Genomic DNA, 24,490 nt, shown 5'->3' with positions numbered 1-24,490 from the left:
TGGACATTGTGCTCGGTGGCATTGCTCTCACGGAAACAGGGGCGGGCTAAAGCAAACTCCGGAGGCAAACGTGAAAACGAGGGCAACACAGAGAACCAACCAACCTCTGGCTTCCTTAGTCACTCTATCGGTTTTCCTTTTGTGTGGGGGGGCGCCTGGCTTTTTTCTCCTCCTCCAGTCCGGTTATCTTGTCGGAGGCTATGGCTTTTTGTTGTTGCTCATTCCCTAGCTTTCTTTAGGGCGTACAGTCCAGCAGGTAGTTCTCCTGCGCAATCCTCCTTGAAATGAATGGGAGATGGCCTAAATTTTGACCGGTTTGATGGATTGGCTTTGAGGCTGCAATCCCATACACGCCTAACCTGAGAGTTGGTCCCCTTTGACTTGCTTCTGAGTAGGCATGCATAGGATTGCATTGTCATCGTGCAGTCCTCCATACTTTTGGTCTATTGGGTTTTCGTTTTAAATAGGTGCAATCCCTGTGTCGCAAAGTACAGTGGCTATTATTATTTTTGTCACAGTCTTCATCAGCAGTGGCTGTTGTGGTAGTAGGAGCCTAGCCACCTTTTTCTGCTTTTACACCTTCTTCTTCCCTGGAAGAACAATGAGCAGTATGCTGATATACCTGGTGTTCAGATTAATTTCTGGGTCCCTGGTGCCTAGATTTGCTGGCTGACTCTAGGGTGACTTTGAAAAAGGGAACCTGCATGCACACCATAGAGCTAAGTTTGTGAAAAGCATGCACACACAAATAATTATGCGTTTGTTAAGGGTTCTGGGAACTGCAACTTTGTGAGTGGAAAACTACAGTTCCCATGATTCTTTGGGGGAAGTCATGTGATTTAAATGTGCTTTAAATGTGTGGCATGTATGCAATGGAAAGGTGGGGTGACCAGGCCATGAATTCGACACCCCTCCTTTCATCTTGTTTCTCATCTTCACCCCCTTCCTCACATTCTTTCTACCTTTTATTCAAGGCAAGCTAATGTCATAACAGCAGTTAGCAACGCTCACTGGTAGATGGGTTCAAAGGCTCTAAGAAAAAGCAAGGAGCCCTTTACAAAAGGTGTCATTGATGGGTTCCTTGATAAACAAGTTTATTTATTGGGCTGGAGGAAAGCACCTTAAGGCTGTAATTCTACATGCCACTTACCTCGGAGTAAATCCCATTTAGTTCAATGGGGCTTGCTTCTGAGAAGACATGCATAAACTCGCAATGTTATTCTGTTAAAATGGCTGCCTTGACCTTCTTTTGTCTTCCTTTAGGTATTAGGCTTCTCTCTCCACCCCCCCCCCTTCCCCATGATAAATTTCAAGTCTTATAGCAAGCATGTCTTGTAATGATTTTCTGGAGATCTTAGATCACCATACATTGTGGAGTATTCAGGCCCACTAGACTTCTTCAAAAGGAAAATGCAGTGTTATGATGACGTTTAATTTACAGTGACTTGGAGAGGACCCTGACTTTACATGGAAATGAAATTTTGTGCTCAGGAGCGACTTTTCCTGTTGTAAATATCTCAGTAGACCCATTTATACCATCCCACCTGCAGCCTTCTATAAGGCTGAGTGAGGACACGAACCACAAAGTGGTCCAGAGACTGAATATTTCCCCCCAAATGTGGACATTTCATCTTCATCTCCAGCTCGCTTAAAACCTGAGTACTGGCATTTAGATCGGTTTAAAGTGAAGCCAGTGGCACAAACTGGGCCTCAATCTACCCTAAGTGGTTTGTGGACCCGTCTGTGCAGGCTCACCAGAAGGAGATCTCTGTCACCCTTTGCAAAATGTTTACTTTTGGTTGTGCAGTTGGACTGTTATTTAAATATCAGCCACCAAGGGTGCTGGGTGGTGGCTTTTGTAGCAAGATCCCACCCCAGAGGTCCCAGGTTTCCATATGCAAAGCGGTTTAGGTGCTAAACATTGCCATGAAGTCTCCATCCTAATAGTGCAAGGTGGGCAGCTATTTCCTGAGCTCCCCATCCCAGACTAGTTATATAATTTTTTAATATATTATTCTGGTGGATGGTAAAAGGAAGAACTATTGGTGTTAGACAACTGCATAAGGAGAGCTTAGGGGCGCAGAAGGTCTACTGTGAGATATAGAACATGGCATTTGTTTGTATGTAGGTATCTGCTTCTTTCTCGTGGCTCATCTTCTTTGTACTGGCGCAACATAGATTTGTATTTAACAACAAACGGGCACAGCAGTGCACGTGTGAAAACGCCACCTGCAGTTGTGTGGTCTGAAAGCAACCGTGCCTACTGACTGCCCTGTATCCTTCTTTAAAAAGAGGCCTTCCCTAGTCGCAGATAGGCTGAGATTGTGATTTATTTATTTAGTGGCGAGGCCAAGGCAGTCTGCACATGTTCTGAAACTCTCTCTCTTCCCCCCTTCTTTATTCTTCATATGATTATTTCTTCGTATTATTTCCACTATTATCAGTGCATGTACATATAAACCCTGTCTTTATCTCTTTATCTCCCTTTTCTTCTCTCCGTGCGTTCCTTTGTCTACACACAAGTTGAACGCACGCGGGCGCGCGGGGGCGCGGGCGCAAGCACCCACCCACAAACCGGATCTGTGTTACAACCCTTCTACCTTTCCCTTTGGAAACGTCCCTTTCAATGACAGAGAAAGAGGCGTGGATCTTAGCTGGCCAGGGGAGCGGAGTTTGGGAGCTTTCTCAGTTTGATCGGTAGCACCCTGGCAGATTTATGATCCCCAATAAAACCGGCGTGTTTAAATTCGTAAATCAATCTGCCTTTCCCACTATATAAACGTTCATTTTATCTTGAGAGAGAGAAAGAAAAACCCCGCTCGGTTTCTCGCACCTACCAGGGCGAGGAGAGGCGCTTCCTTTCCTTTGAACTATAGAAGACAGAAACATCTTTTAAAATCAAAGTTGTTCTTTTTTAACAAAAAAAGGAGGGAGGGAAGGGGGGAAGCAGACGGATTTTTGTTTCCTTTGCAACCCAAGGATTATAGACATGTTTTCTTTTCTGCTCACTTTTCTTCTTCTTAAGAAATATATATTTTTATAAATATCTCTTTGCCTCTCTTTTAATGTCTCCGAGAAATCCGCGAGGTTTAAAAAAATCGAAATCTTATTCTGGCTCTCTCTCCATTTTTCGCTCCTCTGTATTTTTTAAAAAATCAGTTGTTTAAGTGGGCCAAAAAAGCCCAACTTTTTATTATTATTCAGTAAGGTCTCTTTACGGCAGTGAGCACTTGCAGTCAAACCCTCTTCTTTCCCTTGTATCGCCTCGCTTTTTTCGAACCATTTTAAGATTGGTCCCAAAGACATTTCTTCTACGATAGCAGGCCCCACTGATGGCAGCGTGATTTCCTCCCAGTATTTAGAATGGGATGTAACTGAAAAATCAGCGGGATTTGCCGGGGAGTTATGTTAGAGCAAAACCAACGAGCCCTTTCTTGGAAGCATGATCGAACGAAAGTCAGAATGACTTGCAATGTTCCCATCGAACAAACCCATTGATTCACTTGGCAAAAGGGTCCCGACTGATTTATCCTGGAAGATCGCAGCTTTTACTTGTAAGCAAAGGCGTTTGGGATCGAACCGCGTTTGTTTTCTGCCGTTACGCTTCCACCCCAGAATACTGCGATTGAGATTGAATTCTGCATTTTTGGATTTGATTATTATTTTTTCACACACTCACACAAAATACACCTGGCTTCTTTTTTTCCTCCTTTTTAAAAAATAAATAAATAAATAAAAGCTTTGAATCCGTATCACCGGTTTCATGCAGTTAACGCTACATCTGTTACTAGGGTCTGAACAAACCTACCCACTACAATCCTTTTGTTCTACAAACCCCATGGTCAGAAAGACCTGGAAATACATGTTGTCGATCTCTCATTTATTCCTACCTAAAATGTTTTCCCCCTGCGCATAATTGATGTGAGGTTTATACTTGTCGAAAGCGTTCAGAATAGGAAAGAGATCCCAGTTGTCGAAGTGCCATCAATATGTGCATCTCTCTCTCTCTCTCTCTCTCTCTCTCTCTCTCTCTCTCTCTCTCTCTCTCCCCCTTTCTCTTTCTCTGAGAGAAAGGCAAGCATTCAGCTCCTAGCCCAGCCCGACCACCTCCATCCATCCCACCACTGCCATTGTTTGATTTGATGTTACCGTCTGTTTAAGACGCTGCCTCACAGGCCCTTATCTGTTCCATTGTTTAGTGGAGGGATGCCTATGTTTCTTTATTACCTGAAAAACTAAGTGCGCGTGAGCACTCTTTTCTGCAAATGCCATAGCTGCACACACCTTTTACTTCCCACTTCTACATGTTAAAAAAAATATGATGGTTTGGATACGTTCGCACAAGCGTGTGCTGCTACGCTTTGCATTCTTATTGTCTGGTGCAAGTCAGAGCGTTCCTTACCCAGCGTCTTCAGATTAAAGGAGGCTCTATAGCTCTTCGCTTCCATCACCAACACCAACATCCCGGCAGCTCATCTTAAACTCTAAATCCGTCTCGCAGTTTCTATTAGAATGATTCTTATCATTGTGGTGGTGGTCCTCGAGCCCTTTGCACTAAACAGAGCCAATAACCCCAAAGCTACTGAGCATGTTTACTATAGTCCCATATATGTATAAAGAAAGGTGGAGGAAGAGAATTTAATAGACTGAAAAGGCTAAAGAGAAGGGATGGAATGGGTGGGCCAGAAGAACGGGGGTGGGGGGTGGGAAATGAACAAGGAAGCAAGGAAGGATCCACCTGGATACCCAATATTTTACAGAATGACTGTAATCTCTCTAAATAATCTGAATGGAAGAAAGTTGCCCACTCCGATATAATATCTGTACATGCATCGCTCCTACTGCTTAAACATATGGATATATATATTTGTTTGTAACACGTGGTTTCATAATGTTATGCTCCCCACACACATTTAAGTGTGTTTGTGTGTGTATATACTGAATATGTACACATGCATGCACAAGATTGAGTGTGTGTAAAACACGAGAGCTTGTGTGATGCGACATATGTGCTCTCTCTCTCTCTCTCTGTGTGTGTATATATATATATATGTATACACATATATATATGTGTGTATATATGTATATGTGTATATATATATATATATATATATATGAGCACACACGGTCCTGATGTTCCAGCGGAAGGTCACAACGGCCCTCATTGTGCATAGGAAACACAGAGAAAGAGAAAGATAACCCCCTACCCCACGCTCCCCAAGTCACGTGATTCATTAAATAATTAATGCAGAGGTTGCAGAATAGATATGTATTCGTCAGGAAAATCGCAGACATGGTCTCCTTGTGTCTGACGTGAAATTCAACTGTCCTTAAAAAAAAAAAAGCGCGCTCTCTCTCTCTCTCTCATGCCCAGACACACATACACACACACTCTCTCTCTCTCTCATAAGCCTATGGGGGGGAGAGAGAGAAAGAGGGGAAGAGAGTGTGTGTGCAAGAGCATCTGAGAGAGAGAGAGAGAGAGAGAGGGAGGGAGAGAGAGAGAGAGAGAGAGAGAGAGAGAGAGAGAGACAGGGCTGCAATAAAACATTTCTCAGGAAGCAAGAATCCACGCCGAGGGCTGGACTTATTGTAAGTAGCGGGAGATCCCGTCTTGCCTCCCAGTCTGTATGTCCATGTAAATTTATTGTTTGTTATTAATGTTATTGTCGTAAAATGTGACAAATAGCCATCTTCATTTTCTCCCATTTCTCTTCACCCCGTGGTGGTGTGTATATTTATACCCATCCAGGCATTCCATATATATATATATATATATATTCACACACACACACTTTTCTCTTTTTCTCTCCTCAAACCGTTTCTCTCTCTCTCTCTCTCTCTCTCTCTCTCTCTCTCTCTCTCTCTCTCCTTCTCCCCCCCCCCTTGATTTATTACAATAAACATGTCAGCCCCAGCAGCAGCAACAGACCTTCTCCCATTGTATGTGTGTGCGTCTTTGGGAGAGAGAGTTGTGTTGTTTATGGCACCGTCCGAGATAAATCATTTCTCAAACGAAAATGATGTGTGATCTTTCAGAACTCTCTCTCTCTCTCCCTCTCTCTCTCTCTCCCTCTCTCCCTCTCTCCCTAGAGTTGATTATTTCAGACGATTTACTGTAATTGATCAAAACCTAATGTGAAAACTGTATAGCTGGGGGTCTTAAATTAAAGCATCTGTGATTACCAATTAAGGAGAGATTTGTATAAATTTTGGGCAATCCTGGAACCAGAAAAACGTCAGAGTCGCGGCTAGCAAGTTTTTGTTTTTGTTTTTTGAGACCGGGAGATTCTCTTCCAGAATCTTAAAAAGCAAACAAAAAACAAAACAAAAAAACAAAACAAAACCAAGCAGCAGTAGGAAATGTGGAGAGTTCTTGTATAGGTGACTGGCTCGTGAGGTGTTTGTTCCAGGATGAAGGGCACAATCCACCGGGAGATTTTCTTGCCCGTGCTCTTCCGCAGCTCCCCTTAACGGAGCACACGACGAAGAACTTCCCTGTGGATATTGCCTAAAGCCATATTTCACGTGTGGGAAATCCAGGCGATAGGCGTATTGTGTTGTTCATGTTGATTAAAAATAAACGAATGAATAAAGTAGTCACCTCTTCAGCGAAGGACATTGGAAGACAGACTGAGATGTTAAATTTGCCTGTATCTGAAGTGTACCAAGAAACGCACTCAGTTGAGACGATTGGTTCGAGTTGAGTGAAAGGAGCTCTCTGTGTGTTTTGTTTTGTTTAAGTTTCTCATTTGAGGCTACAGTAGAACAATAGGCGTCACTTCTCAAACCTGTGGTAGATACCCAATGATGACAGAACAATAGGACACCCAGCAGGAACTCTGGTTTGGGGGGCCTCCCCTCTACCCCCACCGCAAGTCTACTTATGTACTTATCTGAAACAGGAATGCTATTATTATTTAAGAATTTTCGCTTGCTTCTGAATTTTGTTTCGCTTTCTTGCGCGTTAGAGATGGGTGATATTGTGGGTAGCAAATAGCACGTTTTGTGGATTCCATAATAAGGACAGGGTTCCCATCATAAAGCGGGCTTTATGGGTAGCAGAGGCACTTTATAAACCGGCTTAGTAAGCTCACAGGAAAGTAGAAGGTGGCTGGCTGGATGAGTAGACAGACAGATTTCCTGGGGGGAACGCTTGGTAATTTTGTATATCAAACGGCATTTCACTGAAGTTGCCACGGTCTTATTTAGCATGTAAGCAAAGTCAATGGCTGTGATAACTCTAAAGTCCGCTGCAATGTATTTCTTTTCGTCCTGATTCTTTTGTGCTACACTTAACCTATTGAGGTTTGTGTGTTTGTGTGTGTTATTTTGTGCTTGGAGGCAATGTGACACTCGGCTGTAAGAGGCGGGGTGGAGGGAGGTGGGGGCGCAGAGCCGCAGGTCCTCAAGAAATTCAGGGGCTGCAAAATTCGCCACTAGCGGATGGTGCAGCTCTTGAAATAACCGGTCGTGGTAGTCTTTGGCAGCTGGTTGAGGAAGGGAAGGCGCTGGAGGTTAAAGATGCCGTGTAAGGCAAGGAGAGCTTCGGGGCGAAGGGCGCCAAGGGTTGCCCTTTGTGAAATACAAAAGGTCTCAGAAGTTGGGGGCGGGAATGTCCAGCTCAGGCTAGGAATCGGCAGTCCCCCAGTCCTAGCTGGATCGAGAAAGTGAGGCGCTTCCAAGAGCTGGAAGGTGAAAGTCAGGCTGGGCGATTCCTCAGTTAGAAACAATAGCACAACTTGCAATAGGCAGGGAGCGCACAGAGCTGACAGGCAAGTCCAAGGGAAGATGGAAACCTCTCACGATACTCAGCTGAAGATCCCCCTACCCGTTGTCTCCTTTGCTAACCAGCGGAGTTTCTTACGCCGCCCCGAGTGCTGCTATTTTACCCTGTCTGCTAGTGTAAACCTTTATGTAGTGCAATTAGACCAACACGGTGATTTTCATTAAATATGAATGGCGACAAGGAGGGGACTTCGAAGAGCCCAGGGGAAAAGCCAAGAGTCCATTTCTTTCTTTCTTTCTTTCCTTCTTTCCTTCTTTCCTTCTTTCCTTCTTTCCTTCTTTCCTTCTTTCCTTCTTTCATTCTTTCCTTCCTTCCTTGAGATTTTAATCAAGAGACACTTCCCTTTCCTTTGCATATATGGGTTTGGCTGGATGGTTTTCATCCATCCAAACTCATATAGAAGGAAAGATGGAAGGATGGAAGGATGGGTGGAAGGAAAAAAGGAAGGAAGGAAACTAGAAAGATTTAGGGGGGGAGTGAGTTGGGGAGGGATACACGAAGGAGAAAAGAAAGGGGGGAATATATCCTGGTTGTTTTTAGAAAATCACATAATACTGTACCCTAAACATATGGACGTGGCATCAGTGGCGTAGCCTGGGTTGTCAGCACCCGGAGCAAGACAAGTAATTTGCGCCCCCTAACCCGTGGATTTGCACCCCCTAACCCTAACCCCCAGATGTTGCGCCCGGTGCGGGCGGCCCCCCTGCACCCCCCCACGCTACGCCACTGCGTGGCATTATTAATACCTTCTCCCCTGTTAAATCATCCTGGCCCAGATTCCATCGTGATATGGGTTCTGCAGGGGGAACCCCCAGCGACCAAGCCCTCCTCTTTGCTTCTGAAAGGGGCTCTTGAATGTTGGTGGGTGTGATGGGGAAGCAATGCGCGGTAAACAGGATCGCTCCCATCCTTTCACCCTTTCTGGACACAAACTTCCCAAGTCCTTGCGGGGGGGGGGGGGGACTCTGGGTCCGGACCTCGCAGGAACATAAACGGTGGTGGTGTCAAAAAGGCTTCCGCACGCCAGGGAAATAGGAATGATTTCAGCAGTAGGGTACCCCTAAGCACATAGAGTTATATGCAACTAAGTTCTACTGAGAGCAGACCTATTGAAATCAGCAGACGGACGTTGGCTGTTAATTGCAGTGTCTCTACTCTGAGTAGGATGAACACTGAATACAACTCTTTGGCTTTTTAAGGAATGCCTTCTAAATTTCGGTGGACTTTACTTTCAAATGAAGAGGGTCCCGATCCACTGAAGGAGTCCTATGGGGGCTCTGGCGTAGCTCTTGTTTGTTTCAATGGGGTTGGAGAGCTTCTCGTTGGACTGTGCCAACTAGAAACTCGATACAGCTGTGTTTGTCATAAGTGAATGTGCGAGAGGTGCTGAAAACGTCCAGCGCCTGACACAATGTGAGATAATATAAGGACGACGACAGCAGCCGCAGCAACACTACTAGTCCTGGTCCGGACATTCCTTTTACCTTTCTATTCTTTCGTTGTGATTCTTCAAACCAGTCGTATACTTATTTCTCTATCCTTCTCCCTCTCTGTTCCTTTCCTTCTTTCCATTGTATCGTCGTTTCCTTCCGATGCTCCCCTACACATCGACCTTACACTCTCTCCGTTGCTTCCCTTCCTCAAAGAAGGCCACATCAGTTTCCCCCTAGCCTAGATCTTTGTATTTGCTGAAGACCCAGCTTCATTAAATCATAACACATTTCCCCATTTGTGTTCATTATCGGTCTATTCATCGATCGAGGTAATATAATAACTTTGCTGCCGGAGTACTTTTCTACAAGCTGTATCAGAATGTGCAAAAAAAAAAATCGTTGCACTTTTCGTTTTGTGTTCTGTGCATATTTCTTTATTAACACGGTTGATCTCCAATATCTCAGAAGATTAGCAATATTGCTGGGGATGATAAACGTAGGAATGAGATAAATAATATTTCAAACCCTCTCTAATATATTGATTATTCCTCCCACACACACTTCTAAATTGCTTCTGCTACTTAGTTGCAAGTTTCTTTTCCTGTCATCGTCACGTCAGAATTCAAATCTATTCACGAAACGGGAGTTTCCTTTCTTATATTTCCCCTCACAAGTGCTTTATCCACAGAGAAATCTGTGGCGGTGAAATCCAGCGTGAAGCTCAGCGAGCACCATTGAAACGAATGGAGACCTCTTGAATGCCACCATTAAAACTAATGGGACCTCTTGAATGGGTCTTGAGTCCACAGGAGAACTTCCTTCTTGATCAACCAAGTGAATAGTGCTAATAGAGGGGAAAGCTTTTGTTTTTTAAATAGAAAAAGTATAGTTTGCTTTATATGATTTCTGGCTCCACATCGCCTTTAAATTCCAGTTGGACCCATGAAGGCGAACTCACTCTTGGATTTTGCCAATCCAGAACTCAGTTTCCTAAATTCTATGTCTGTTTTATCTAGAAACAGTTCTCACTGGTACCGATTACATTTTTGTGCAGTAACCGTACTTGGGATCACAGCCTTATGCGCAGTTCCCACTATTTTTAAAATCAACTGATGAATGAGCCTTCATTTTCTTTATATTCTGCGTGCATCTGTTCTCCTAAGCTCAAAGTAAGTTGCAGCAACACTCCTTCCCTCCCACAATCTTCCAAACCATGGAACAACACTACGGATATATATTATAAATGAAACAACAACAGTCAATTGAAATCGAAATCTCAACTAACCAACCCCGCCCCCCGCCCGCCAGTACCAGTTTTCACCCTAACAGCTGGTGTGGTGTAGTGGTTAGAGTAGCGGAATGAGAATAGCGCAGATCCAGGTTCAAATCTCCACTTAAGCCTACTGAGCGGTCTCCCTCTCAGCTTCCCTACCTCATAGGGTTGTTGTGTGGATGAGCGGGGAGAACCTTGGAGGCCACAGGGAGGAGCTCTCAGGAAGAGCCAGCCAGCCAGCCAGACAGACAGACAGACAGACAGATATTCGCTAGTTAGGGCTACTCCACTTCCGCTTTATTTTTTAAGCCATTGACTCCTGTGGGTAACTTCATCCTGGTTTAGTGAACTCTAGAAGAATCGGGTTGCTATCAGTAATCCGATGACGCCTAGTCTAACTGGCAGACAACCTGGGGGGAACAAGGAGAGAACTTCCAGCGTTCACAGCCTCAAGGGGGAAAACAACATTCAAAAAATCCTGTGGCACCTTAAAGGCTAAACAGAGAGCTGGAGAACCTGTGGCCCTCCAGATGTTGTTGGGACTCCAACTCCCATCAGCCCCAGACAGCGTGGCCAATAGTCAGAGGTGATGGGAACTGTAGTCCAGCAACATCTGGACGTTCCCTACTCCTGAGCTAGCACATTGGTTATATCAAAAGTTTCCGTGGAGTACAGTCCACGAAAATGCTGTGATACATATGCTAACTTAGAATAACTATGGTACTCTTTGTTCCAATTAACATGTCTGTCCCTCTGGAATAGCATAAGGCTTCAACCCTGTAGACCCTTACCTGGGAATAAGTCCCACTGGACTTACTCCTGAGTAGACATGCCTAGGATTATACTGCTAGTGGAGGGAATGTTGTATTACCGATACATTGCCAATGCAATGTGCACTCCAATAAACTGTACGCAAAAGGTTCCTTTGCTGTGAACTGCCAAAGATTCTGTCTCCGTGCACCACTAATCGGTTTATCCCGAGTGATCATTTTTACAAAGGGTTATAAAATTTTAAGGCGAAAGGCTCTGTTCTCGTAAATTTAATTCTTGGAGGTTTTAATCAAGTCAAGTCAAAGGGATATTGGAACGGTGGGTCCCTTAAGGCCATATTTGCCAACCCTGAGGCTCATTGTGTTACAACCCCATTCTTACCTCCCTAGTAAACCGACTCACACAGAACAGAACGAGGAAGCCCTACAGCATAGCGGAGAGACCAGGTTCTCCAATGCCAAAGGCGTGAGCGGGAACAAAGAGAGGAGGGTGGAGTTCACGCATGACGCTGAAAGCTCCCCGGAAACTCTCACGCTATTTGTATCCACGAGGGGATGTTGCTAACGCGAGCTAGAAAAGGGAAGAGTCACGCTAGTTCGCGAAAGCATACGGATAAAGTTCCCGTTCTGCAAATCAGTATCCCTGACGGCTAAGCAAGCAAATCCAAACTAAATGAAACAACCCGGGCAGCCCGATTTTAAATGCATTTATATCCCGCTAGTTAACTATATGGGTATATTTTGGATGTAACACCGGACTTACTTCTAAGTAAATCTGTTTAGGATTGGGCCACTAGATTGATTAACTTGGAGCGCAGTGGCGACTTTACTTTCAGCGCAATGGTGTGGAGTGTGTGTTGATTTACTATCCATAAAGGACCTTACATCCAAGTAGGGCTACATAAATTTCATGACTAAAGTTAGGCCAACTAGTAGATCTGACATCTGGAATATACACAGCCCTCCATGTAAGCGAACCCCATTCATTTAAGTGGAGCAGACTGCCGCGCAATGAATATAATGACTTCGGTGTAATGCAGAATATAACAGTATACAGCTATGTACCATTCATAAATTCATTGGGCGTGAGCCAACAGGAAGTTCTCCTGCGCAAATTCCACTGAAATGAAAATAAATGAATTCTAATCGTTTCAGTGAGACATTTTTAAGTAATGTCAGATTCAGGTACTGGAGGGGAGGGCAGATTACTTTGCCTCATATAATGCTCTCGTGATAAATATAAATATAATTGAGTCATTACATTTATCATGTTATAAGCAGAACAGGTTTTGTGTACTTTGGATTACATTAAGCATATGCATTTAGGGGTGCTGTGGTGTTAGAAAACAGTGAATGGGGTAGCAAGTTCCAGCAGTGGCTGCATTGCTAAAATATGCTGTGTACAATCCACTGGGAAGGTCTCCTGAGCACCTCTCCTTGAGATGAAGGTTCCCATTCATTTCAATGAGATTTGGCAAGAGAACTTCCCCCTGTATTTCCCTCCACTAGACATTAGAATTGGGGGTGCACACTGAAATCATTTGGGGAATGGATTGCTGGAAATTGAAATCAATGGAATTTACTTTCGGGTAATGTTATGTGGGTCTTCTCGAGGAATTTGCTATTTAAAAGAAAAAAGAACAGTTGGTTAAAATAATGCAGGCGTTTGCATTATTTACTCTGGAGATTGCATTATTTACTCTGGAGATAAAAATGTCACAGACGTTAAAAAAAAATACAGCTTCTGCAACGTGTCCACTTTCAGCAGGGATTACTGAAAACAAAACGAGGCGGGGTGGAGAAGGAAAGAGAGGAAATACGTCCACTGCTAGACTTTTTCAGAGGGACCACAAGCGCTTGGGATCAGTGTTTCGTTCACCTCCCTCTGCTTCCTTGTTGAAGAAAGGCAAATAGTAAGAAAATGTTGGTGTCTGGCTGAGAATTATCAAACGCTTGCTAAAACGCTGCAATACTAACCCATGCCGTAGAACGAAGCCAGTCCCATTGAACAACATAGGACTCCCTTCCGAATAAACATTTCCAGGACCATAAACTGGATAGACATGTGCGCGCACAACCCCAGCGCGTACCCGCGCAGGCGTTCTGAAGCGTAGAACCGGCCCTTTATAAAAGGAGAGTGTTATTTCATGTCATATTGTGGAGATGCATTTCTTTTTACATTTAAAAACAACAACAACAACAAAAACTTCGGCTATTAGCTATTCCCAGGGGGTCTGAAAACTCCGGGAGACATGTTGAAAGGGCAGATCAGCCAGGCATGAATGAAAAAGGGACCATGTTCACACCGGATGGGTTCCAAAAATGGACGCGATGTGGGAATCCCTAGCACAGGAAAAACCGAAGGCTAAAGCGACCTAGCTTTACCAAAAAGGGCTCGTTCTTTGTTAAAAGGCCAGTGTCCCTGAGCGCTTGGTTTCCAGACAGGATCCAGCGCCAGCTGCAGGCAACTGTAGATAGCGTGGGATGAGGAGGGGGAGGCCGCCTCCAGATTCCACGTGAATTTATTCCTTTGTTCCTGGCTCTGCTACCACCCAAAGGCTACCGATCTCAAACGACTTTCAGCGCAAAAGCCAGCAATTCCAGGCCAATCTTTGCCAGATCGTGGTGCCAGGTAGAAAGGGAGGGAGGTTCACAAATAATAGCGGGACGGGAAGACATCTAGGATATAGACGATAAAACAAGGGATGATGGAAAGGGTGAAAAGTGAAGACACCAGTAAGGGTTGAGTTGGGTTACTTGTAGAAAAGGAACGGGGGGGGGGATACGAAAAATATAATAGATTAATGGATTAATGGATGGGATTAAAGCTGGAGGAAGGCACGCCACGTTTGGCAAAGATCTAAGGACAGGGGGAAAGATGCATGGGTGGATAGACGGAGATTTTGCTAAAGACCACGTTAAAATGTCATGCAAGGCCGTTCCCATTCGCAATGACCTTTTCTCAGCTCCTTACCTTTCCGTGTTTAAGCATAAAACCCGTAGCGATTTGCTATTTAAAACAGCCAACAGTAGCAACATTTTATTTGAACCCTCTTGGTTTTTATTTTATTTTTATTTTATTTTAACAAAGAGAGATATCTCAGTTAGCCTTTGCTCTTTTTCGATCCTTTTTTATTCCCCGCGTGAGAGACTGCTGAGGAAGAGAAGGGGGGTAGGACATATGGAATCAATTTCGTATCCTGACGTTGAGAACCAGCCAATTCCTGTTGGTCTTTTAAAACCAGAATCCATTTGGTCCCTCTCTATCTGGCACCTCTTGTCAGTCAGTAGGATCCCCCCTCTTGCAACATTTTTAAGTCTTTATAAAGAGAAACAGCCTCGCTTAGAAACGAGAGAGGCTTTCCTCCTCCTTTTCGGAGGTGGAGGGGGGTGGCAGAGGAAGAGAGCATTGTTGTCCCATGAAAAAGTATTCCGTGTCTTCGTCTTGCTGCAGAATATCTTTATTTCATTATTATTTTTGCTCTCCCTCCGTGTCTCGGAAACCATTGTATTTTTCCTTCTGTCAAGTTGGAATCCAAGAGAGGCCCCCCGCCCCCGTTCCTCAAAAAAATAATTTAAAAAAAAAATCAAAGCTTCCTTGCGGTGGAAAACCGACCCCCCCAAAAAAGCCTCAAGACAAACCTTAGCAGCAAAATCTACAGAGCTACAGTCAAGTAGTTCTTCCCTGTCTCTCTGTCTCCTTCTCCCAAACTGGCTTCCTTCGAGTTCCTCTGAACCTCGTGAGCCGCCTTCGATCTTCCTGCTGAAGTCGTTTGGTTGAGAATCGCTGCAGGTAAGAGGGAATAATAATAATAATAATAATAATAATAATAATAATAAAGAAACTACAAGACAGATCAAAACAAATCCCAAACCACTATACAACTTCGTCTGATCCTAGCATAGGAAATTCCGGGGGCCGTTGAGATTTAATTAATAGCTCTGACAAAGCTTGGGAAGGCGTCCATTGGTCCGCTGGAGTTCTAGCTTGAAGCACAGCCCCCCCCCCCAACATCACCACTCTCAGAAACTAGTCCTGTAGCTTGACCAGAAAAGGCTGGGATATAGTAAACAAATAATATTAATGATCTCCTGATAATGGTTGGATACTGGGAGTCCAATGCAAATAAAATAAAGGGGAGGCAGGTTGCTTCTTCCAAACCTGATGTTTGGACCAAATAGGTCCCCCCTCCGCGCTTGCCGCCCCTCCCAGGCCACATTTGTTAAAGGTTTAACGCCTCTGGGTTGTTTGAAAGGGAAAACTACAAACGCTTCTTTAAGGGAGGGGAAGCCTGGTGTTAAACAGAGAGATGTGATTTATGGTGTTGAGAAAGTTGTGTTTATTTGAGGTGGCTCCTGTCACGACCAGCCTTTTCCTAGAAGACCAAATCTGTATCCCTTCCCTTTTCTCCCTCTCTCCTCCCCCCCGTTTCTTTTATGTTTGTGAGTTGTAGTTAACAAATATCTTACCGGAGTGTGAAGCAAGCAGTGTTAAGTCTCCACAGAACCAGCAATATAAAACAAAGCTTGCGGTTTTACCTTGTAGGGGACCGCCTTAGTCTTTCAGAGACATCTTACCAGCTTGTTTGTCCTCGCCGTCATATTTTGCAATGCACACATTGTTTGGCCTTTGCAAAATCTGGGGGTGCACCCTTAACCTGGACTGAAACCCCACCGAACACAATGAGGCTGCAGTCCTATACCCCCTAAACAGGGAGTAACCTCCATTGAACTCAGTGGGACTTGCTTCTGAGTAGACATGTATAAGATTGCACTGTGGGGTTTATCTCAGAGGAACAATGCATAGAATCGGGCTACCTGATTTCAATCTATTGCAGAGAGGAGTGAGTCCAACCGAACTCAAGGCAGTTTCTTCCAGGTAAACATGGACTGTTTGGACTATTTTATTCTTTCCAGAGTTTCATGGTAAAGAATGCAGTCCGCATTCTATAGAAATAAAGGGCAAATTTCTCTTACACTTGAATGGCTGTACTTCTTTTTGTTTTTTAAAAAATGTTTTTAATGCTCTTAGACCAAAGGAGGGAAGGGACTCTTCCATCAAACTGGTCCTTCCTTTCTTCTTTCCTTGTTCCTTACAATTGCATCTGACATAAGAATTCTTCTTATGTTAGGAAGCCAGGGCTTTTTTTCATTCTGCTGAGTCTTGGGAAGCAGAGGTTACAGTCAAACTTACACACCAAAAAAATAAAAATAAAAGGGGGGAGGGTGAAATAGATAAAGCCACTATTGCTGACAGTACAAATATGTTCTGAGTTCAGGATGGCGATGTTAATAACTCAGTTCCTGGGACCATACCCCAGCTATAAACGTACACTTTTTTTTATTAAAAACAAACAAAACACCACCCCAATGTCTAATATTTCCTCCGGCAAAGTAATGCCATATAGGAAGAGAGCAAGAACTCTGCTCTCTGAGCGCCTCCCTTCCCTGAAAATTGCTTTGCATTAAATTTCCTCAGCTCCAGAATCATCTTCCTTACTAGCCTCCAGCTAAACTTGATTAAAAAAAACCTGCTTGATGCGTTGACAGATGAAATCCAAGAGGAAACCACAAGGCCCTTAAGTGACCCTAATTTAATCGATTTTATCATAAATCATCAACTTGATGAAGAACCAAAGTTTTCATTGAAGGAAATTGATATTAATGGAGTGGCTGCTTCTTTAATTCAGATGTTGTTTTCCACCAGTTCGAAAACAAACTCAGTTGGCATTCTCTGGGCAACTTCTATGGGAATCATGTTGGGTTGCTGTTGTTATTTTAATTATCTTAATTAGGACAGTTTAGGTAGCGACGTGCCAAAGAACCACAAGGAGCCTCTTGGACTTCAGCAAGGTTCCATTACAGCATTGAGGATCTATCTAGACTGTGGTCAGATTTTAATGAATGCAGCACCAAATACCAAACCACTTGGCTCCGATAACCCACCAGATCGGAAACGTCTGTCTTCAGAAAGAGCAGGGATGGTGGTTCCCTATCAGCTATTCATCATGCTACCTACCTGTTTGGGAACTGGAGAGCCAACGAGAGAGAGAAGGCTATTTGGCCCCATAGTTTATAATATAATGATTGCGAATTTCCAAAACGCATTTTTGAATGTGTCAAGTCCTTGCGTTTACAAGTAGATCTGCAAGCACATCCTCATCCCAAGCAATGACTTAAAACCAAAGCTCTAAGTCATGCCCCACAATACTGCTTTTGAGGGCCTGTTAAACATTGGCCGCTTTCACAATTCTTCATCTTGCAATTAAAAATTAACTCTAGGCTTCAGCTCTATGCCCGTCTGTTATGGATGCCTAAGTCCCAATTAGCCTTTAGGTATGCTGATGAATGCCATAGATCAAAGAGCCTTGGAGGGTTTCAGTAAAGCAGGAAACGGGACAAGGAAACGGCTGGTTAATATGTGAAACCTAATATATCTAAGGGTGGATGAAGAAAACGCAACAGAATGGCATTCCCAATCCTACACGCCTCTACGTGGAATCAAGTCCCACTAATTGTACTGCAACTTAGCTCCATGGAGATGGCTGCCATCTCCCAATAGAGACGGGGGTGCAAGCAGGAAGAAACTACTTTGGGATAAAAAGAGCAGATAGCCACCTTCAAACGGGTTTGAGATGGTGTCTTTCAATGCAAAGAGATGCTTTTAGAGTAAATGGCTAGAGACCAATAGGTTATCCCTGTACAGTGGTACCTCAGTGGTATCTGAAGAAGTGTGCATGCACACGAAAGCTCATACCAAGAACTAACTTAGTTGGTCTTTAAGGTGCTACTGGAAGGAATTTTTTTATTTTGTTTTGACTATGGCAGACCAACACGGCTACCTATCTGTAAGTGGTACCTCAGGTTAAGTACTTAATTCGTTCTGGAGGTCCGTTCTTAACCTGAAACTGTTCTTAACCTGAAGCACCACTTTAGCTAATGGGGCCTCCTGCTGCCGCCGCGCCGCTGGAGCACGATTTCTGTTCTCATCCTGAAGCAAAGTTCTTAACCTGAAGCACTATTTCTGGGTTAGCGGAGTGTGTAACCTGAAGCGTATGTAACCCAAGGTACCACTGCATAGGAGAGGAGTGCTTATCTGTTCTCTCTGCCTGTCTCTCTCATTCCATCCTACCCTTTCAGTCTTTTCCTGCCTATTAATTATGTAAACCTGTTTATTACCATTCATGGCACCTTCCAGTACCGCGGCTGCTGGGCAATTACAAGCTCCAATAGTGTGCTGAGCGCTTCACAGAACACCCAAATTGCGCAGTCTCTGACAGCAGATTCTTAGCAATATCTGCTACCATACAGTAAGCCACTCTGTACCTCCTTGTGTATGAAGCAGAACCAAAATGCCAAGGAGGACTGTGTCCCTCTTTTCGGCCCTCGCGCTCCCCCGCCCAAGGTTAGTGATGGTAGATGACTCCGCTTGTTGTGGTTATATATTTAACTCCCACCCCCTTCTCGAACTTTATGATGTTATGACGGAACTCGAAGTGAAGGAAAGGGGAGGGGAGGGGGGACACTCCAGCTCCATAAAGTTTGACTAGAACTCGGGTATTTGCCTGCGCCTGCCTTTTTTTGCCATTTGGCAAGTTTCCAATATAAGAATAGCGAGCTGCAACCTCAGAAGGGAAGCCTTCGCCTTGCCTGAAAATATTTCCCTTTCTCTTTTCTTGTAGGCGCAGTTTCGCTCTGTGGTATCCAATCGTCATCTTCCTTCCCAGACAGAAGTAAGTGGATTCTAAATTTAAAAGTTGTGAACTGAGAGAATTATAGCTTGGCTCCCCCGCTTTTCTTTACCGGGGTGAAATCCTCTTTCTGCTGCTGAGATCAGGGTCTGCTCTCCAGGCCACTGACCTCCAAAAAAGCCTCAAAGCCTGAAGGATAGAAGTGATGCGCATGAATAGGAATCTGTTTTCTCACCCGTTTCCTCTCCCTTTTTGCATGCATGACTCTGAAGAGTGTATTTTCATGCCAAAAGAGAGATTATCTGAAACTTATTGACGACGCCACCCGCTCCACCAGCAAGCAAACTGTCTTCATTACATTTATCACCTGCTTGAAGCTGCAATCTGATATACCCTCTTCCTTTGGACCATTGAAATCAGTGGAAATTTGCTCGGGAGTAAACCTGCATAGGCTTGCGCGGTAAATCAATGAAGAGGGGTGGAGTCTTCACTTTAGTCCCCATCCACCACACAATCCACTTCCCAGCTAGGAAAAATAGCCAAGGCCTTAAATATGTTTACGTGGAAGTAAGTCCTACTGAATTCAATTGGCCTTTCCTTGTAAGCACGACTAAAATTGTAGCGTTGCTGAGGAGCTAATCAAGTTTTATCTGCCCTGAATGACGTTCTGCAGAAATTATGCGGAAGTAAGGTTTTCAAAAACGCTACACGGGCTCCCAGGGAAGCGCTATTTTCTCCCAAGTGACGCTGCTATTAAGAGGTCGAGCGTGGGTGTCGAACGGGGCCTCCTCCACGCCAGCTCAGAGCAGCTTTCTAGTAAACCAGGAAGTGCTTCTGCCTGCTCCCACGGTTATCTCCGGCCAGGAAGAGATAACAACGCTGAAAATTTGAATGGGGGGGGGGGAGGAGGGTGAAGGAGGGACCGCAGGGTGTCGCGTATGGAAGCTGCAGAAAAGATTGGTTGCTACTCAACTAAGTTTTACTCAGAGTACGTCCATGGAAATTAAGGGGTATGACTAAGTTAGGCCCATTACTTTTAATGGGACTACTCTAAGTAAAGCTTCCTTGAATGCCATCCATTCTCCCCTTTCCTCCTTCCCGATTTTTTTCTCCTTTCCCCCCGGAACACATAGATCCAAGTAATAAAACTCGGTAGCAAGAACCTAATAAGTTTGCCAGCGTGAAGTTAATCAGGTGGGAACAGTAAGGTGCGAGGTGTAAGTATTTTAAGAAAACACAGAAAGAGAAATCTGAAAATGGTCACGTCGTGAAAGTATGGTTCAGTCCTTTATTTCATAATTCGAAAGAACGACAATGCAAGAGGTCAGCTGCCTAGTATCTCAAGGTCCCGCCCACACGAACACTTCATGTGAAGTAGGTCCTACGGTGTCCAGTGGCTCTTACTTTCAGGTAACCGCATAGGATTGCAGCCTTAGCAGTAAATAGCATTCAGAATCAGCTTGTGGTCAGGTTGTCCCTGTGCTTAGACAAGAAAGCCCTCGCATTTGATACGAAACACGTTCCCTGGTAGCAAATCCACTTGAAAATGTAGTTTCCACGGAAATCCAGATGCACGTTTCTGCTTGGGGAGAGTTACTCAGATTCTCTGATCTTCCTCCTTTTTAAATATGTGCTGGACTGTTCCGTACTAGTCAAGCGCGCCCACGCCTCCCCTCTCCAGCCGCCCCAACTGCAGAACAAGACCCAGGGACCACTTACACATGACAAAGTGCCCCCCCCCAGGGTGGGGCACAAAACAGACTGGGATTGTGGGGGGGGGGTTCTCTCTTTCCTTCCCCCTTTTGGCTGGTGTTGTTGTTTATGTTTTGTACTTTGGAGGCAATTTAAAGCTACTTCCGTTGATTGACCATTAATCCGGTGAGTTATTAGGCTTCTAAACCAAAGGTCGTGGGGGAGAAAGAGTTACAATCCATCAAGGGAAACAATCGGATAGAGAGATGCTGGTTTATCCTGAGTAGCCGCATGGGTAGAGTTTGCGTGCACGTGTGGCTATGAGAGGATTGAGGAGGAGGAGGGAGAATGTTAACCACACACTTATTTGGATGTGCATTTCGTTAAGTCAGATGCACTTGCACCCAAACCAAGTTCTTTAGAACTGAAGTTCTCTTAAACCTGCTCCCATGCAACAAGGGAAGACATCTTAGGATACAAATCCCTAAAACAAACAAAACAAAAACAGATAAATATTGTAGTAAGTACTGCTGGCTTCCGGGGAACATTTCCCTGTGCACGTATGACAGAACAATAGGGTTTGCTCAATATATTTTGCCGCCTGAGGTATAACAGCAAATAGCACTACTTCCCGCAATCACCTCCCCCCATCAGGTACCCAAGATTGGTCAGGGTGTTTTGGCAGCTGAAGTAAAAAAGAAGAAGAGGAAGAACAAAAACTCCCAGACAGTGAAAGTACTAACAAAAAGAACCCAATAACAATATATAACATGACTAACAATGTGATGCCCTTTTGTGACACCCAAAATCAACTGTCTGGGGCAGCTACCTCGCTTTCCCTAATAGTTGGGCCATAAACAACAGGTTTTACCCAACCCTCCATCAGGAAGCTCTATGTCTATATAACTTATACAAAGTTTTAGAGCCATAAGCACAAATATGCATTCCATAGATGACTACATGGATAGATAGATTAAAAACAACTATAGCTACAGTGAAGCATCACTGGTGTTAAATAAAATAAACAAGGTTTGTAGAGAATTTCTATACAAAAGGACCCATATAAAGATTTCTCGTCCTACAACAGCTTTGGGGAAGCTTTTTCAGTCCACATCTTTCGCTGGCTTCTGGGCAACCAGAGACCACATGCCAGTACTGGGAGGGGCCAGAGACAAATGTGGGTGCAGCAATGAATGCAAATGTTACCTTTGTGTTGATGTCTGATTTCTACACACATTCACTCACCCTTATTCATCCTCCATCAAGGCAAGCAAGAGCCATTATCAGAGTTCCATAATACATTCCAGCCAGGCAAGAATACGAGGAGGGTGGCAGGCAGGGCTGTAGAGATGGCTGTGGCCTGGGGAGAGCCCCAAGGGCCAGGTAAAGATATCTAGAGAGCCACCTAAGGTCTGAGGTTACCTGCCCCTATTCCATAATGTGCGATCACTACTGGTAGCCTTGATTTCCACAGCAGAAAGGGAAGATAAAAACGTAATGGATGGATGGTTGGTTGGTTGGTTGGATGGATGGATAGACAGATGGACAGACAAAACAGTATTTCTGCAATAAATAACAACAGTATTAAGTAACGCCATCAGGCCACATAGAAAACCTTATGTTTAAGAAAATACATAAAGACGACCAGAAAACACTACCAAACACTAGAATGAGAGAGTTTCTGTCTTTTTGCTGCTTTTCTATCTTTTTGGTGGGTACTGGGCAGAAACTTTACCCCATTAAAATAGACGGATTTTGGTGTGTGGGGAGGAAGTTTTATCCTTCCTGAAGGCACTTTCCCCTTTCCTGTAGGATTTTATGTCTTTTAGACTTGGATTGCTGCACTTCGGCCCCCTATCCAACGGCTAACACCACTTATGGGGCTGTCTTGGCGACCCACCTCCCTGGCACGCTACCCCTGCCCTCCAAAAGCCAGCAGCCGAGATTTAAAAAGATGGGAATGACAGCTCCCTGAAGGTGCTCAGGACCACTTCACACGTGCATTTTATGCCACTCACTGTCTTATCATCATACTAAGGCAAAACTGGATGACTCGCAGCTGAACGTGCAAACTGTAGTTAATGAACTGCGGCAGCAGTAGCAGGTTAGCAGAAATCGTTTTAGTAAGCTGCCTTCATTTGCTTTGGCCTCATTTTGCTGCCACTAGGTTTATTCACTGAGTTCTAGAAGCGTGAGAATATTATTATTATTATTATTATTATTATTATTATTATTACTATTACTATTATTATTAGCTGCTAGACTTCTCACACATAGAAACACTTCACAATGAAACAAAACAAACAAAAAAGCAACAACTTTATTTATGATGCAAAGAACGAATAATTTAAACTCAGAGCCAGAAATAGCACACCGATGATTGCAAGTGGTATAAGTGGCCCGGTGCCAGCTCGGTGGCCGTTCATAGGGGCGGGCGCCTCTAGGAACAACAAGAAGCAGGCGGAATGAAGCTGGAATTATTGCCAAAGGCCGCAGAATTGAGATGGGGGCAGCTGGGGCCTCCCGGGCGTGATTTATATTCCAGAGGTTCTGCGACATGCAGGGATACCGTTCGGGGAGTGTTGGTGTGTGGTTAGCGGACGTTTTTATTGCAGATTAATAATATTAGCATTCAGAACGGAAAACCGGGTTATTAGAGCCAAGGAATGTTTCCCCAAACGAAAATATTTTTAAATGATCTCTCCCTCTCCCTCCCTCTCGTTTTCTCCCCCAAACCAAAACCTTACCCAAGCTTCAGTGATAAATCTCAAAGCAGTTCGCCTTCCACAAATCCTCGGTTAATTGTTTGGCGAATTCGCTTTCTCCTTAGGCCCATTTTGTTCGCCTACACATGAGAATGCCAGACACCATCTGACTACCCTTCTGAATCTTACTAGACCTCGGTGGGATTAAAGTTGGGATCTGCGGCAGGCTTTAACTTGAGAGCAATAGCCCCTGTTTATATGCGTTGGGTTCGTGTATGCCCTATTGCAAAGACTCAAAGACTCAGAAGGACCTGTGTGTGTGTGTTGTGTACACACGTACTCGTTTGAAAATAAGCGAGGCTTACTTGCAGGTAAATGAACTGGGGTTGCTTCTCCCTTCTCTCGGACCCGGCCCCTCGCGAATATACTGCCAAAGTTTAAAAACCACGACGTACTAAGCATATAAGAAATAAAATAAATGGATCTGAATATTCCTCCTTTGTTAGGTTATTCCTGTTATTTTAATCGAAAGACATTAAGTTCACCAACAGGAAAAAATAAACCCGTTAACTCCCCCCCCCAACCGCGGGAAACCGTACCCTAACAACGTTAGAGAACATCAAAAGCCTCTTGCTAACAACACCCTCTTCCCAATCGTGCAAGAGAACCCTCTCTCAGTCCAGCCTGCAAGGAAATATTCGGAACGAAATGCCTCCTAAATGCGTGCTTGCGCGCCTATAGTATGGCTCTCCTGTGTCCATGCATCATCTTTAACTTCGGTTGACTCCCAGCACACACGTGTAAGCGTTAGCTGGCAACTTTTAAAGTGAGCGAACGACGGTGGTAAAGACCTGGGTCTTGTTGGCGAATCTTCGGTAGGAGTGTTTGGACAGTGGTGTTATGGAACGGAGAAGGCTATTTTTTACCCAAAGTGATTTATTTGCCTCCTGTCCCAAACTTATCTGTTTTTACGTTCTAGACTTTTACTAAACAGTCCAACACGCCCCCCACCCTTTCCCCTCTCTCTGTATGTGTCTCTCTCCCTCTCCTTCTCTTGTTCTCTCTTTTAAACAGGTCCCCTTCTTTTTCAAACTGTACTTCTCCATTATACCTTCAGGACCAGCAGCCTAGGAACGG

The 24,490-nt window shown here is 44.3% G+C and overlaps 1 protein-coding gene across 5 annotated transcripts in view; it reads left to right on the top strand.

Annotated features, from left to right (window-relative positions):
• Positions 1-24,490, top strand: part of HOXB3 (homeobox B3) — an 85,169-nt gene that overhangs the window by 47,081 nt on the left and 13,598 nt on the right. For 3 of the 5 annotated variants that reach the window (XM_081838079.1, XM_081838081.1, XM_081838080.1), the window contains exon 3: positions 18,948-18,998. The gene's annotated coding sequence lies outside the window, so the exon portion shown is untranslated. Of the gene's footprint in view, positions 1-13,022; positions 15,059-18,947; positions 18,999-24,427 lie in introns of those variants that run through there. The other 2 variants (XM_081838082.1, XM_081838083.1) reach the window with 2 other exon arrangements.

This window comes from Podarcis erhardii, assembly GCF_964252035.2.
Source record: "Podarcis erhardii genome assembly, chromosome: 13".
In the NCBI taxonomy this organism is placed as follows: domain Eukaryota; kingdom Metazoa; phylum Chordata; class Lepidosauria; order Squamata; family Lacertidae; genus Podarcis; species Podarcis erhardii.
Note: the sequence above shows the minus strand (reverse complement) of the source record. Positions and strands in the feature narration are given on the sequence as shown.